This window comes from Callithrix jacchus, chromosome 5, assembly GCF_049354715.1.
Source record: "Callithrix jacchus isolate 240 chromosome 5, calJac240_pri, whole genome shotgun sequence".
Taxonomy (NCBI): domain Eukaryota; kingdom Metazoa; phylum Chordata; class Mammalia; order Primates; family Cebidae; genus Callithrix; species Callithrix jacchus.
The window spans coordinates 19,363,420-19,379,418 of NC_133506.1; the positions used below are offsets into that span (position 1 = coordinate 19,363,420).

General features: G+C 39.3%; 1 long non-coding RNA gene across 3 annotated transcripts in view; it reads left to right on the forward strand.

The window, feature by feature from the left end:
* The window catches only part of LOC144582456 (uncharacterized), a 623,889-nt gene that overhangs the window by 281,951 nt on the left and 325,939 nt on the right, over positions 1–15,999 (forward strand). The window contains exons 4-5 of one of the 3 annotated variants that reach the window (XR_013535119.1): positions 15,003–15,165; positions 15,733–15,835. The exons of the other annotated variants lie outside the window; for them this stretch is intronic. This is a non-coding gene — a long non-coding RNA (uncharacterized LOC144582456). The remainder of the gene's footprint in view (positions 1–15,002; positions 15,166–15,732; positions 15,836–15,999) is intronic. 3 annotated transcript variants of the gene reach the window in all.

A 15,999-nucleotide genomic window follows, 5' to 3' on the forward strand; every position in this document is an offset into this window, starting at 1 on the left:
CTCAGAGTAGTCATTCTGTAACACTTACTGAACACCTACAATGTGCTCTAGAACTATGATAATTTATTCAACCATCATAATAACAAAGAAACATGCTCCTTGAGAACTTTACCTGGCCCCATCAACGTTTTACTTCTAGTAGCTGGCATGATGCTTGGCCCCTAGTGGGCATACACTATATTAGTTGATTGACTAAATGACCTGTTAAAGTCTAGTCTTTCTTTGGAACAAAACTACATGTCAGAATAAAATGCATGCCAGAAAATCTGGCCTAATTTCTATTAAAATAGGTTATACACAAAATATATAGCAAGAAACTACTAGAGCACAGCCTTGTATCCTGGTATACTGGCTGAGAACTACTATACCTAGGATGCCAAATATAGCAAATACAAATACAGAATGCCTAGTTGTACTTGAATTTTAGATAAACACGGAACAACATTTCAACATAAGCATAATACAATATTTGGAACACATTTATGCAAAAAATGGTTTGTTTTTCTAAAATTTGTTTAACTGTGTATCTGGTATTTTATCTGGCAACCCTAACTGTACTAGATCACCCCCCCATCCAACACAATAGCAGGATCCAATAGGTATTGGTTGAATGGATAAATGAATGGTTGAATAGATAAGTGAATAAAGAAGTGTTTGCTTACAATCTCTGATTCTCTTTTTTGGGCACAGTAGTTAGGCACATGTCAGCATGTGTCCTATTTTATATCATCTGCAGTACCATCTTCTGCCCTTGGAATCAGAGCTTATTAGTCAGGGCCAAGAGGGTCGCTTGGTTTGGGCTGCACAGTCACAAAGGGTTTTTATTTTATGTTTTTCAAAATTGTCTTTAGATTACATTACTTCTGGGGATGGCACTGGGGTATAGAAGTGAAAGAAAATGTCTATCAAACAACTTTAAAATTATCTGATTAATAGCCCACACCACCAGCCTTGCATTAGCTTACTACTACCACTGTAACCATTTACCATAAATTCTGTGGCTTGAAACATGACAAATGTATTATCTTACAGGTCTGAAGTTTGAAAAATGCGTCTTAGAGGGCTAAATCAAGGTGTTGACTGGGCTGCATGCCTTTTGAAGGCTCTAGAGAAAAATCCCTCCCTTGCATTGTCCCGCTTCTAAAGGCATGCATCCTTCTTCTAAGAGTGGCATTTCTCTAACCTCTGCTATCTTCACATCTCCTGCTCTGACTCTGAAACTCAGAACTCCTTTTTATAAGGACGCTTTGTGATTACATCGGGCTCACTCGGCTAGTCCACCATAATCTCCCCCTCTCAGATTCCTTAATGTAAATAATGCCTGCAAAGTCCCACTTCTCATGTAAGGTAACGTATTTGCAGGCCCCAGCAATTAGGACATGTACCTCTTTTGGGGACATTTTTTTTGCCTACAACAAGCACTGTAAGTTAATTGTAATATATTACATGGAACTCTTTGTAAGTGTTCACTGGTTAATTGTACACTTCAAAAACTTCAAACATTTTTATAATTTCTGTACTTTTGTTATTTTTAAATATTTTTGGATCCTCCTTTGCCTTCTGAGAGGTCCTCCTTGAAGCAACAGGATTTCTTATCTCAATTATGGAAGAATTGTGCAGTTTGTTGCACCAGACCAGTGGTTCTCAATCTTGACTAACCATTAGAGTCAACTTTTTGTTTAAGTCACAGTGTCAAGGCTGCACACCAAATTAATTAAATCGGTACCCCTGGGGAATGGATCCAGGATTCAGTATGTTTGAAAGCTACTGAAGTGATTCCAGTGGGTGTCTGAAACTGAGAGCCACTTCATTCACTTTTAACCTTCCTCTGCTTATTTAACCCGTTTTTCTCTTCTTCTATTCCTTCCTTATCTCCTCTTCTGGCCCATTTTTCCTGCTGTCTGTAGGTTTATCTCTCTTCTTTATTGGAGTACATTATTTTAATTATATCATATTCAATAAGAAAAAAATGTGTAGATGCTCTCAAAACAATCAAGATGGTATGGCTTTGTGTGGATAGACTGAGCTTTTCTGAAAACAAAATAATGCTTCACTTTACCAAGAAGCCTCATGTCCGCAAATTCTATACTTCTGTGATCGATCCTCAGCTTTCTCCTCCGTTCTCTTCTAATTTATAAACTTCACAATTCTAAATATAGAAAAAAAGATTATTATCTTATGGAGGGAGTTCTAGATCCCAATATCAAATTCGATCTGATTTAGTTGAAGATAAACTGGCTTAGTTTTGCTTCCCCCAGAAGAAGAATCACAGGCAGGGATGTGCAGGTGGTTAATTTGGGAGAGAACGCCAAGAAGCGCCAGGACATCAAAGCAGGTGATCTAGGGTGGATCCTCAAGATTGGTGCCACTGTGCACCACTGGAATTTAACCCTTTGGGTAACTCTGGAAGCCAGTATGGAATATGGGCCTCAGAGATATCCTGCCAGAGGTGAGAAGGAGCTGGGAGTGGGAAACAGATTTTTCATTTTTGTCAGTCATTGGTCCATGACTTCTCCTGGGAAACTTCATTCTCCAGCCCTTTCTGCCTGTTGCGCATAAGGGCAGAGAAGTATGGGAACAAGAGAAGCCCTCAGGCAATGAGATGTAAACATTGACATTCGGATGTCAGGTCAATGTGCACCACAGGGTTGAGGCCAAAGGGGATATAAGGAGATGCCAATGATGTTCTTCTTAAAAATGGCAGTAAATTCTTTCTTTTTATAAATTTAACAAAGACATTTGAGAAATAAATTAATTAATATTTCAGAAGCACATTGAGGACCCTTCCACAGTGCCTTTGGGGAAGTGACTGTAGGCAGAGGACTGAGACAAACATATTCTCTCTGTTTAAAAGGCTCTTTAGGATTCTTTTAGACAACACATAAACAATTTCATCTCATTTGGGCACCATTTAGTTAGATTCTGTTTCAGACCACTAAGTGGCAACTTTTTCAAATATTGGGAGGTTAAGGAATTAGATTTTTGCACTGCAAGTAAATGAAAATAAATATTATTTTCAGATATTGACAAATTATATTACAGGTATTAAGAAGAAAAGTTAATTGCTGGTATGTTGTGTATCTCCTGCTTAGGCCCAAAAGGAGAAAGATTGACAAAGTACTGATGTTTGTCCTTTTCACATCTATGCCAGAGCCTGCAGACATATAACAGGACCATGCAGACTTATGTTCTCCCTAGTGAGTAAAAAATGTCACCATTGTTGTTCAGGCTATCATGGCTATGTTCTCATAAGACTGTGAACTCTTTCTGTGTCTTACTGTAAAGCACTTAACAAGCTGTGTTGACTTCTTCTTTACCTATTCATTCCAGAACAGTCCTGATGCTAGAAAATTTTTTAAGAGAAAAGGTATTATTACTATGTTGCCCAGGCTGGCCTTGAACTCCTAAGTTCAAGTGATCCTCCCACCTCAGTTTCCCAAGTAGTTGAATAACAAGTATGCACCACCCTACTCAGCTGGGATTTTCTGTTTTAAGGTTGGGTAAGTGATAATAGACTTATCTCTAACTTTAATATCTCACTTAGAATTTCTTTGCTATGGCAAAAGATAAATGTTTTCTCTTCACACCCATTATTCTTATCTCTTTTGATATCATTTAAGGGCTTCAGAGACTTCCTCATGGCATTAATAGAAAAGCAAAATAAATGAAGCAGATTCCACCTAGCGTCAGAAAGGTTCAAACCAGAACAACTTCATCTTCAATAGGGGCTGAGTAAAATGAGGCCGAAACCTGCTGGGCTGCATTTCCAGAAAGTTAGGCATTCTTAGTCACAAGAAGTTCATGGTTAAGGGAACAGGTTAATAATGTTTACTGATGAGACCCAGGACTTACTAGACCCATGACTTAACAGACCCAGGAAATGCCCTGATGTCCCAACAGCATAAGAACAAAAGCATTCTTAGTTTAAGAGTAAGTTTCACTTTAACAATAACAGTACAGATTTTTGTGGTAGACAGTAGTTACATCCCTTGTCATGAGCCTTTGTGGTAGAGCGCATGTCTTCATGATTATTTGCCTTGTTATCTTGTATGTAAACAAGCATTGAACCTAAGGTGGATGTGTTCCTCCTCTTGCTTTCAGGAACATCCTGCTGTCTATGGAGTGGCCATTCTTGTCTTCCTTTATTATCTTAATAAACTTGCTTTCACTTTACTCTGGACTCACCTTGGATTCTTTTTTGCTCAATATCCAAGAACCTTCCCTTGGGATCTGAAAAGGATCTGAAAATCCTTTTCAGTAGCACTAGTGCAGCATAAAAGAAATAGAGGAGTCTAGACTCAAACATGGAGATAGTGCAATGCAGGGGAGGACGTGCCCCAATATGGATGAATCTATGGCTTTAGACCAGGGATGTCCAATCTTTTGGCTCCCCTGGGTCTCAGTGGAAGAAGAATTGTCTTGGGCCACACATAAAATACACTAACACCAATGATAGCTGATGAGCTAATTTTTTTTTAAAGCTCCATGCATAAATCTCATTTTAGGAAAGTTTACAAAATTGTGTTAGGCCACATTCAAGCTGTCTGGGCTGCATGTGGCCCATGGGTTGCGGGTTAGAGAAGCTTGCTTTAGATTTTCTCTAAAACAGAAGCATATATTTGAATTCATCAAAACCACTCACCCCTATTTGAGCTGCCAGATGACCCAAGCTTCATGAGTGATCCCAGACTAGACTGACAGAAGAATCGCTTACTTAAACACAGTTCAGATTTTTTCCACTGAATCATGAGAACATAAAACGGTTATTGTCTTCAGTCACTGAGACTGTGGTGGTTGACTATGCAGAAATAAATAACTAACATAGTAAGTGAAGCAACAACCAGTGATTGCTTAATAAGAGAAGACATTGACATTTCAAAAAAATTGGAAAGATTATGTAGCCCTGGTTAAAATATCTCAAGTTTTTTGTTGTAAACTCTTTGTTTCAGGCAGGCTCACTGTGTATCAGATATGTCTTGTAAACTCACTTCTGCTGTGCCATTGCTTATGCAGGCCCTAAGCATGGGATGCCTTCTCTACTCCTCTCAGCCTGCCTCAGAAAGCTGCTCTCCAAAATAAACCTCCTTCATAATGTTTGCCCAAACATTACTATTAAGACCAGCCTGGTTCTCAATAATTTCTTCAGTCACTAAAACTGTATAACCATAATAAAATTCATTTATTTGGCACTGTATCAACCAATTAGAAAGCCTTATCTCCCATCTGGACTACAAGCTTCTTGAAGGAAATATTCCTGCCCCTAGTATGGTATCAGTGACATGGCTCAACATGTGTGACAACCCACCCACTAAAGTAGGTGACTTTGTCTTTGCCAACTCTTCTGTAAGTTAACACATGGCAGGAGGGGAAGCACTAGAAAATGATGAAAACTTCTAAGTACTTGGATCTTAGCTCTTTAAATATGAAACTGTTGACTTTTTTATGACCCTTCACTTTCTAGTTCCGAATGTGTTTTACAAATATGAAAAATACCAGGAGTGTTATCCTCAGAGTCATTGCTGAGTATTATTGCTGTGGACGTGGTTGTAGGAGTTATAGTGGGGTTCACAAAGAAGGTGGCAGGGGCACTGCCTCACAGCAACAAACTGAGAAGACACAGAAGTCTTTCAACACATTTGTGGTACCAAATTCCATGGAATGAGCCTCATCTCCACTTCCTTGTGTTTCTTTTTGCTCTTCCTCTTTACAGCACACTTGGGAGGCAGATTGAACCTATGGTCCTCATTACAGACAATAAGGTCAACCCTACACAGAAGGATTTCCTTCTAATTTAGTGATCCTGTTTTTTGAACTTCAAGAACGTCAAGTTTTAGAGATATTACATTTCTGGTGGATGCATATTTATTCTTGATGATAATTTTAAATCTCGCTCCCTGAGGGAGAATGACTGGCAGCTATCAACAGGGACTATAAGAATATCTAAGCAACACAAACATAAAAATGCAAAGGAAGTGTCAGCCCAAGCCTTTCTCTATGGAATATAATGGAAAACATTTACAGTTGACCTAGGAGAGAATCTGGAAAAAAATAAGACAGAATTTCCTTGGACTGTTTTAACCTAGAGGTTGAAATGGATGCCTCTTGAAATAAATACTAAAGGATCTCCTTTCAAACTTTCTTGGTTTCAGGTTCAAGGGTTCAAAGGTAGTGTGCATCTTCACTTTATTTTTAATTCATTTTAGAATTTGAGCCACCCAGAAGACACTTAGGTACCAAATGACCTGGAATATAAGCATGTCACTTCTGTGACCGAGATTTTAAAAGAAAATAATTAAGCACACATCTCCTATTTCAAGGCTCTGCTTGGCTAGATGTGTGAAGCAACTTGCTCAATTTCTTCAATAATAGTGACAATCATTATGATAAACAACCTGGCAAAAGCCATATTCTTACTTTGCACTTTTTTTTTTTAAAAAAAAAGCTCCATGCATAAATCTCATAATGTTTTAGGAACATTAGGAAAGTTTATGAAATTGTGTTAGGCCACATTAAAAGCTGTCTGGGCTGCATGTGGCCCATGGGCCTCAGGTTACACAAGCGTGATTTAGATTGTCTCTAAAACAGAAGCATATATTTGAAATCATTAGAACCACCCACCTTCATTTGAGCTACCAGGTGACCCAAGCTGCATAAATGACCCCAGACTAGACCAACAGAAGAATTGCTTAGTTAAACACATTGCTAAGTGTTTTTAAAGCAAAATTTGTAATTCAAATAGCTTGGCAATATTGATATTATTCTTAATTTACAAGTGCAGATGAGAGCCTTAACTAGTAACTTATTGGCACTGAAATAAGAAAGATCAGCTTATTTGCTTTGAGGTAGGACCAACTGTGGGTATAATTTACACTGTAGAGCTTTCTTTGGGATCAAGCTGAGATTGGAATTCACCTAAACATTCATTCTCCTTTTTTGCTTTGGTTCTTTCCTTTCTATTAGCTTCCCTCACTATTCCTGAGAGCAATTCCTTAATAAATCCTTTGCACATGAATCTTCATCTCTGGGGTAGCTTACTTAAGACACTAGTCCAGGAGGATGTTCTTATTTATTATAAGACTAAGGAAAGGTTGATGATACAACTTGTTTAAAATCACAAGTTAGCAAAGATGGGAACCCACATTTGAACTCAGGTCTGGCTCCTTGCCAAAGTCATATTGTAAACCTCAGCTTATACTTTCTTGAACTGAAGAGGACACAGCAACTAAGGTATAACTCAACAGATAACTTCACAGTGTTATGACTCTGATCATGCCCACCTCACCCTCAGCCTCCTCTAACTCAAGAACAACTATCTCTTCACAGATGTTGAGGATATTGAGGACAGGAAGCAAACCTCCCTCCCCTGTTAGTCCATTGATGGAGCTTGAAAAGTTTTGTTTTCCTCAGTTTTTATCTCTCAATTTGATAAAATGCTTTAGACACTGTCACAATTTGAGAAGGGAGGGATATGGATTAAATGCAGATACAAAAGGATGACTAGATTCTCTAGGAAAACGTAGACTACGAAATAAAGCCCTTTGTTCTCTGAACTCTGGACTTTGTATGTTGGGGGTGTGGAGCTTCGCAGGCTGGTTATATTCATTCCACTGACTCAATCTGTTCTGCAAAACATCTGCAATTGCATGACTATGACCTGACCTAAAACTTGACCTAACTGTGGGACCAAAGCAATTTTTCCCCCCAATACCTGCCTCAATGCCTATTTCCAAGCTGTGCAGGAAGCAGTCTTATCACTTTTTACCATTTAATCATTAAACTATCTGAGTTTTTCGTATGAGTGGACTACACATGCACGTTATTTGTATGGAGGTAGCTCCTATAAGCTTTAATCAATAGACAAATATTGGTATATTATTATCTTAAGTTGATTCATTATACAATTTACAGATATACAACATATGCACAAGATAAACAATAGAAGTATTCATTTTAGCTAGAGTTGCCTAGAAAAAGTCAGAGACCAAGACTGCGAGAGGTGTGCAAGAGGGTGAAGACAAAGGAAAGAGAGGCAGGGAAGGGTGGAGAAGGAGGTCACAGGATATTGTATTAGTCATTGTTTCATGATGATCTCTGCATAGATAACAGTAGGTTGTCTGGCAGAAGCTTAGCCCCATGTGATGTTTCTGGACAGGTTTTATAGTTGTTGCCCATGGAGCAGTCCATGAAAGGAAATACGATGAGGACACTTATTTATTTACTTGTCTGATCCTTCCTGTGTCCTGTTTTCTACTGCTCAAAGATGATCTTCTAGTGGATTGACTCCTACATGTCTACTTTAGAATCATCTAATATTTAGCAGCTTCTCTTAGAAAGACAGATGCTGGATTCCTCAGCATGGCATTTACATTAGTCAGATGCTGTAGGATGAACCAGAAACTCAGCTGTGTGATTAGCCTGACATTCCTGCAGGAAGCAATTGGTGGCCCAACTGCACAGGTCCAGTCAGTGTTGGTCATTGCCCAGTACCTAAGAGCATAGGACTGAGAATCTGGAAGGGTTGGCATCACTCTTTCTTGATCCTTCTACCACCAGGAGGACAAGCATGAAGAAGCCAGCTGAGAGAGATGACATGGAGCACAGATGAATCATCCCAGCTGAGACTATCCTTGACCAATGCTATGGTTTGAATGTTTGTGTCTCCCCCAACTTCACATTTTGAAATCCTAACACTTAATGTGATGGTTTTAGGAGGTGAGGCCTTTGGGAGGTGATTAAGCCATGAGAGTAGAAGCCTCATAAATGAGATTAGTGCCCTCATATATGAGACCCCCAAAATTCCCTGTCCCTTCCACCATGTGAGGACACCTTAGAAAATTTTCTGCCTGCAATGGGAAAAGGTCCCTCACCAGAAACTGACCATGCTGGAATGCTGATCTCAGACCTAGCCTGCAGAACTAAGAGAAATAAATTTCCATGGTTTTGAGATACTCAGTTAATGGTATTTTGTTATGATAGCCTGAATAAGACAATCAGCCAGATCTGACTTACCAACCAACTCACTTAGGATAGATAAGCAAGCTGGCCAGAGTCAGCCAAGACCAAGTCAGATGTGTAGACCTCCCAGGCAATCCATAGAGTCATAAACAAGAATGCATATTTATTACTGTAAGGCACAGAGGTTTTGTACATGTTTTTAAATAGCATTATTGTGGCCATAGATTACCGATCAAAAGCTTAACGACAATCCTACAGGGTAGACATGACGTTTTTGTTTAAATGTCAACTGATATGAAAGCAGGAGAGGCTAAACGATTTGGTCAAGATCTGACATTACACGTTTGAATGGAACCCAGGGATATCTAATTCCGTGGTTTTAATTGCTATAATTAATTTAATTTTCCTTAGATTCCTTGTTGACTAGTGACTTTTAGTAGATAATTTGATCATGTTGTCTTTCTCCTTAAGTACTCTATCTTGTTTAAATTTTATGTTTTCAGAGCCTGGAGTTTTGTAATTAAGTGAATATTAAGGATATGTAACATAAAGGGGAGAGAAAAATATCAGAAAGAGCAACAGATACAAGACACTAAAGGAAATACAGTTCAGTACATATGTTTACCCTAAAGGGTAGAAGACAGGTGAGGCTTGGGGTGGAGTGATGTGCACAGTGAGCCCATAAGGGGATTGCTGGTTTCCTAGGAGGTTTGGACATGATGCATGCATAGATCTTTGTGGTTCAGGATTTTATACCTGATTTCTAGAAAAACGGAATCTCTGATTTGCTTTGTCTATCATTTGAAAGATATAATCATAGATGAATTGGGTAGACGTGACTTATGGAATTGGTTTCATGCATTCATTTAAAGCCATACCCTATAAACTACTGCTGCCAGAGTGAAGACCTGGTACCTATATTCACTCAAGGGTTCTCTGCCCTATTTATCCAGCAGGATTTGAAAACCAAAGCAAACTATGCATAAGGGTGAGATCATTTAGAAAGCCTGGACTTTTTGAAGCACCAGAGTTTATACATCTGCCCCATCAGTGTAATAGGGAGAGATAGGCCTTATTCCTATTAGTGTTAATGGAACCAATCATATGAATCTACTACATATCAACGTGTATCCTCTCATATTTTGATATCTTAATGCATAAAATTACATCTCTAGGGAAAGGCTTGCCTCCTCTTAAGTGCTCTAAATTCCCATTAAAACTAATGGAACAAAGACACATACACCCACTGATGGTCAGAAAAGTGGGCAAAATACAGGGGATGATTAGGTTTTAGGAGTGCCATAAGAGATTCATGGAAGCTGCAGTGATTGTCTAAAATGATCCATCTCTCCAGGCTTATTTAAGCAGTTTCATTATACAGAGCCAATTTTTTTTCTCAGAATCATCAACAGATAATTGGCTACATTCTGCTATCCAGCAGGAAGAAGCTGAGTCAATATGTTTGTGAACACCCTAATATCCTTAGGGACCTTGGGTGTATTTCTAAAAAAAGAGAGTGGAGAGGTTTCTGGAAGAACCGCAGCTTTTCCCAGGAGAGAACACAGAGGTAGGATAGCCCAGAGAAAGTTGGAGAAGCAGATTTTGGGGACTTCTTTTAGCAGGGTGTCTCCAGGGGGTGGGAAGAACTGACACAATCTCTGCAGGATGCTTTTTGCTGGAGAAGTGCAGTGTGAGCTGGGAAACTGCCCATTATTTCTCTGCCTGCACTTTCTTTTAAAAGATACTGTTTTAAGTTATAGGACATGCAAGATAAGCAATGCTGGCCCTATCCTTTCACTTTATAGAGAGGATAGCTGATGTGGGTTCTTGTATGGTCTGAGGTTATTAAAGATATAAAATTATACAACTTAGAGATAAGGCTGTGGAGCAGAATACAAACGGACATGAAAATAAGCCAAACTTTATTTGACCTCTCAACAAGTTTGGCTGGTTTTTCTCCTATTGAATTAGAAATGTCTCCTTTTAGCGATCTTCTATAGTTTAAAAAAGTGGCTTGTGTTTTTTAGAAGATCGCTAAAAGGACACATTTCTAATCCAATAGGATTAGATGAATTAGGTGGATCAGCCACACCTGTAGGCAGCCTCAGATCATCACTGGAAAGTGGGATTAGAGAGGTACTGGGAGGGACTCATAAGTGATTTAAATCCAGTGACCACAGTGTCTGAAACTCTTATCAGAATTAGTTTTTGGCTGAAGCCTTATTCTTTTTGTGTGTTTTAAATGTAGAACAAAATAATGTTGTGAGAGAGAAAATATCATTACATCCTGCTATTAATACCTTTGAGAGAATAATTTCACCAGAAAGTACCTGGATGTAATTCAGAGGACAAGGATGCTTCAAGGGGAAGGAGTAAGTAAAGAGAAGAAACAGCAGATGGAAAGAAATCAAGAAGGGCTTTGCCTACAATCTCTTTACAGACTTTGAAAGGATGGAAAGAATAAATGTATCATGGAGCTGGGTGCAGACTATAGAGGAATGCTTGCTATACACAGTCTTCCTTACCTTTTTAAGGGTGAGTGTTACAGATCTAAACTGATATTCTGATGGAGGATAAAGACCTTCTTGTCAAAGAAAATGTGTACACACACACACACATGCATATATGGTTTCAGGGAATTTGGGGTGTTCACCAGTCCCCTGATGTCCATTCACAGACCCTCACTTCAGGGGAAACAGCCTAACATGTAGAAGAGTTCAAGGTCAGAACTTCTAGGATGGCGAGGGATATTAGATTATAAAGAACAATGGTCTTGGGTCTCTCATTATTCTTTTCACTTCCAGATGTAGAACTGTCTTAATCACTTCTTATAGGACAACTCAAGTTGTGATGAATTTCCTCAGGTTTTGTTTGTTTGGGAAATGCTTAATTTCTCCTCAATTTATAAATAATAACCTTGCTGGGTATAGTGCCCCTCACTGACAGTTTCCTTTTTTCTTTCAGCACTTTAAATATATCATCTCATTGTCTGCAGACCTATAAAACTTCTTCTGAGAAATCAGAAGTTAGTTTGATGGGGGTTCACTCAGTAATAACTAGATGCTTTTCTCTTGTTTTTAGAATTCTGTGTTAGCCTTTGACTTTTGACTGGTTGACTATAATGGGCCATAGAGAAGATTTTTTGAATCGTATCTATTTAGAGATCTCTGAGCTTTCCTATACCTGGATGTCTAAATTTCTTGATACATTTGGGAAGTTTTTAGTGATTGTTTTGTTAAATAGGTTTTCTGACCATTTTTGGTTTTCTCTGCACTTTCCAGGACACCAAATAGTAATCTTTTTATGCAACTTTTCTTAAATGAATCTTTTTAAGACGCCAAATAGTAGTCTTTTTATGGTGTCCCATATGTAATGTAAGCTTTCTTCATTTTATAATTGCTTTCTATTTTTGTCTGATTGCATTTTTGTACAGACCTATCTTCAAGTTCTGAAATTTTTTCTTCTGCTTGGTCTAGCCTACTGTTGAAGTTCTCACATGTACTTTTCATTTTATTGAATGAATTCTTCAGTTCCAGTTTTTCTGTTTAGTTCTCTTACATAGCTCTGGTGAATTTCTCATTTATATCCTGATTTGTTTTTGTGATTTCTTTGTATTGTTTATCTGTGTTCTCTTGTATCTCACTGAGCTTCTTTAATGTAATTATTATAATTTTTTTCTGGAATTTCCTAAGTTTCTTTTCATTAGCTTCTGTTGTTGAAGAATTTGTATTTTGGGGGAGGTATCATAATTCCCTGCCTTTTCATGTTTTATGTGCTTTTACTTTGATATCTGTACATATGGTATAACAGCCACTTCTTCCAAATTTTTGTTTCTGCTTTCATATATTACATTTTTTTCCCTGAAGAGGTCTCTATGGTGTTGTTTTTTTTAGGCCACTTTGGCTTTGATTCTGAGTACCTGAGTACTGTAGCCTCCATACAATATATTTTGCTGTAAATAGTATTAGTGGTACCTGTGATTTCCTTAGTGGCCTAGAGTATGGTTGCTAATAGAGGCTGTAGTGAAGTTTTATTTGGGATGGGGATGCCATATGGGCCCCAGTGGTGGAAGCAGTGGGCTAAGTATGCCTGTCTATGGGCCTTTGAGCAGCATATGCTGACACCAGTGTTAGTGGGTCCTGAAAGGCCAAATCTCCAGCCTTCAGGCAGCCTGTTCCGGTGATGGCAACAGCAGTCGATGGCTGGGGTTTGGATGGATCCTTGGCTGCTGGGAAACAATGTCAGTAGCTGTGGAAGGAAAACCCTCTGGCTCCTAAGCAGTTTATGCTAATATTGGTGGTATCTGCAATGGGTGGGGCAGGCCAGTTCCCAGGCCTCAGTAGGAGATGTATGTGCCTTGGTAGGAGGAATTCTTCAAATGTAAGCAAATACAGATTCCTCAATCAAATATATATGATTTGATGTGGGTGCCAGCTATGGGAGTAGTGACATTTTAAATGGAGCCATCCTCTGGCCCTGACAGGGGTGCTCAGGGATAAACCAGTGGTGGATGGAGCAATGCAATCTGTAGGATGCCAAATGGTATGCTTGGGCACTGGAGAGGTAAAATCAGAATAAGTGGGCCTGTCTCAGGAACCCCCTGCACCCAAAGTTGTGCATGTGGGCACTGGCTGAGCTGGGCAGGGGTAGGGTGATCCCTGCCACCTCAGCAGAGTGCTCAGTGGGGATGGCAGTGACTGTGCTGTGGCCTTGCTATTGGGGAGGGCAGGGTTGCTTTCAGTGGCAGCAGCTGTAGGCTGGTGGCTGGGGACCACACACTTTGGCTATGGGTATGGGAGTCTGTCCTCAGGATGCTTCTAAATGCTCAGCAGCCCCTCTGCTGAAGGTGTGGGGTCATTGCCAGTAATTCATGCATCTGCCTTGGTGGCAGCAGCCAGCAGTGGTGGTGGCTGTGGGTGGGTGATGTCAGTGGGACTTCAGGGATATGGAGATGCAGGTGCTGTTGGGCCCCAGGGCAACAAGATGCCATCTGAGGCAGGCTGGGCTCCCAAAATGGTGCTGTGCTATAACGACTTAGGACTTGGTGTGTGTGGTGGACCTACTGTGAGCTCCCTCTATGAGCAATGCTGTCTCACAGTCTCCAGGAAGCTTCCTTAGTCTCAGGGTCTGTGGAGGTCAACTGGCTCTCCAGTGGCTAAGATTGCAGAATCTCTGATGGAAACATGGATCACTGGGTATCTCCTCCTTATCCATTTTCTGCATTGGGAAACCTCTCTGGGCTCCAAGCCAGCTTGAGATGAGTAGGCTGCCTCGTTTCCCTCTCTTTATTGGCCTTAAGTGTTTTCTGTATTTCTCTGTTGAATTCCAGTGTTCTTTCTTAGATAATCTATTCAGAGTGTGATTACCTACTTGCTAATATGGTTGTACTTTGTGGAAGAAGCAAGTACCACATGCCTCTACTCAGGCATCTTGAAGCCACTTTCTGAATGGACATTCTTGAGGCTCACGGAAATACTAAAATTTGCTGATACAAGTTGCGGTGATAACATGTTGAAAATGTTACATAAATAAATAGCTGTGGGAAAGAATGAGTTTTAAGTTGGAAGACCTATATAGTCGTGCACAGATTGATTTTGCAAATGATTCAAGCCTTCTATCCTATCCCTTTCTTGCACGTGCATGCACCACACACACATTCAGACATCTTGCATAGGTGTTGTGGGAATATATCAGAATCACTTAAGCAGGAAAGAATTAATAGATTCTTAGCCACATTTCACTATTGAGACACCAATTACTCCTCTATGCTAACCTGCCTCTTAATTGCTGTGATTTCCTAACAAAAGCCTACCAAGCTGTAATAGTGCTGTATTCCAGAATATCATTCCTATTCCTAAAATTTTACCAGGAAATAACACCCCTCAGTATTATATCTATAGGAGGAGGAATTGCAGATAACTATTTTTACAGCTTTTGAAAGACAAAATGCAAGTGTTGAACTTCATGGGATTCAGAAATTAAGAAGACAACTCTTTCATATGGGGTATAGTGATTATTTTTAATAACTGTTAATTGTTACGCATTAGGAAAAAGTTCTTCAAATGGAAACAAATGCTGATCCTTCAATCAAATATGTGCATCCTTGAGCTTGCAAGACACAGATGCTCATGCCCTCAATTACTGAAGGATAAACTTGCCTTGTTTTAGCTTCACATTATCTGACGAAAAAAGAAAATTTCCTTGGTAAACGTGAGTAAATCACACAGAATTGCATCTTACTTGCTTTATTTATTTTTTATTTTACAAGTCATTATTTGAAGTTGAATGGAGATGGTTAAAGTAAGTCCTGAATTACAGTTATATTTGTATTTAAACAAGATGAATCTTCCGTTGTAACATTAAAGCATTGTTTCCTGTGGCACCCACAGGTCCACTTTAAAGCCCTCTTACAACTGAGTCCCATCATTCCAGCCTGACCATTTGCTAGAAGTGATAGAGAGGGGTACAACTGAGATGAGACCCCTGTCCACAAATTCATTATTCTTAATGGTGTTTACAAATGGCTGTGTCTGACAGTCCACTTTGTAAATGACTACTGTAGAGCTGATTGTTCCTGTGGCTGTGAAAAGTGAAATGAGGGGTCCTTGACTGCATCTAATTTGTGAAGGTATTGAATTATTTCCCTGTGAAAGTTTCCTCATTCAATATGAACTCTTCACCAAGGACACTTAATCACATCTCATGAAGAAACGGGGATATCCTTTAGGTTACACTTAGTTATCTGGCATGCCTCATCCTCATTTATCCTCTTTTCAGCATCACTCCAAACTCCTGGTTGCTAAACATAATGTTATCCAGTGCTCACAGGCAAGAAATTTCCAGATGCAATTCTAGAAGATAGGCTGGCTAAGAAAACAAGGTACTAATTTTCTTAAATTCCAAGACGCTTTTTGTAAGAAAGACAGTTAAGAAAAAATGGTTAGAAAATTAAGTTGACCATATTTTATCTTATTAATCACTCTTTCCTCACTTGGCTTCAGATGTGGAAAACTGACAGATGATGCACAGTAAGCCAGAGGATTT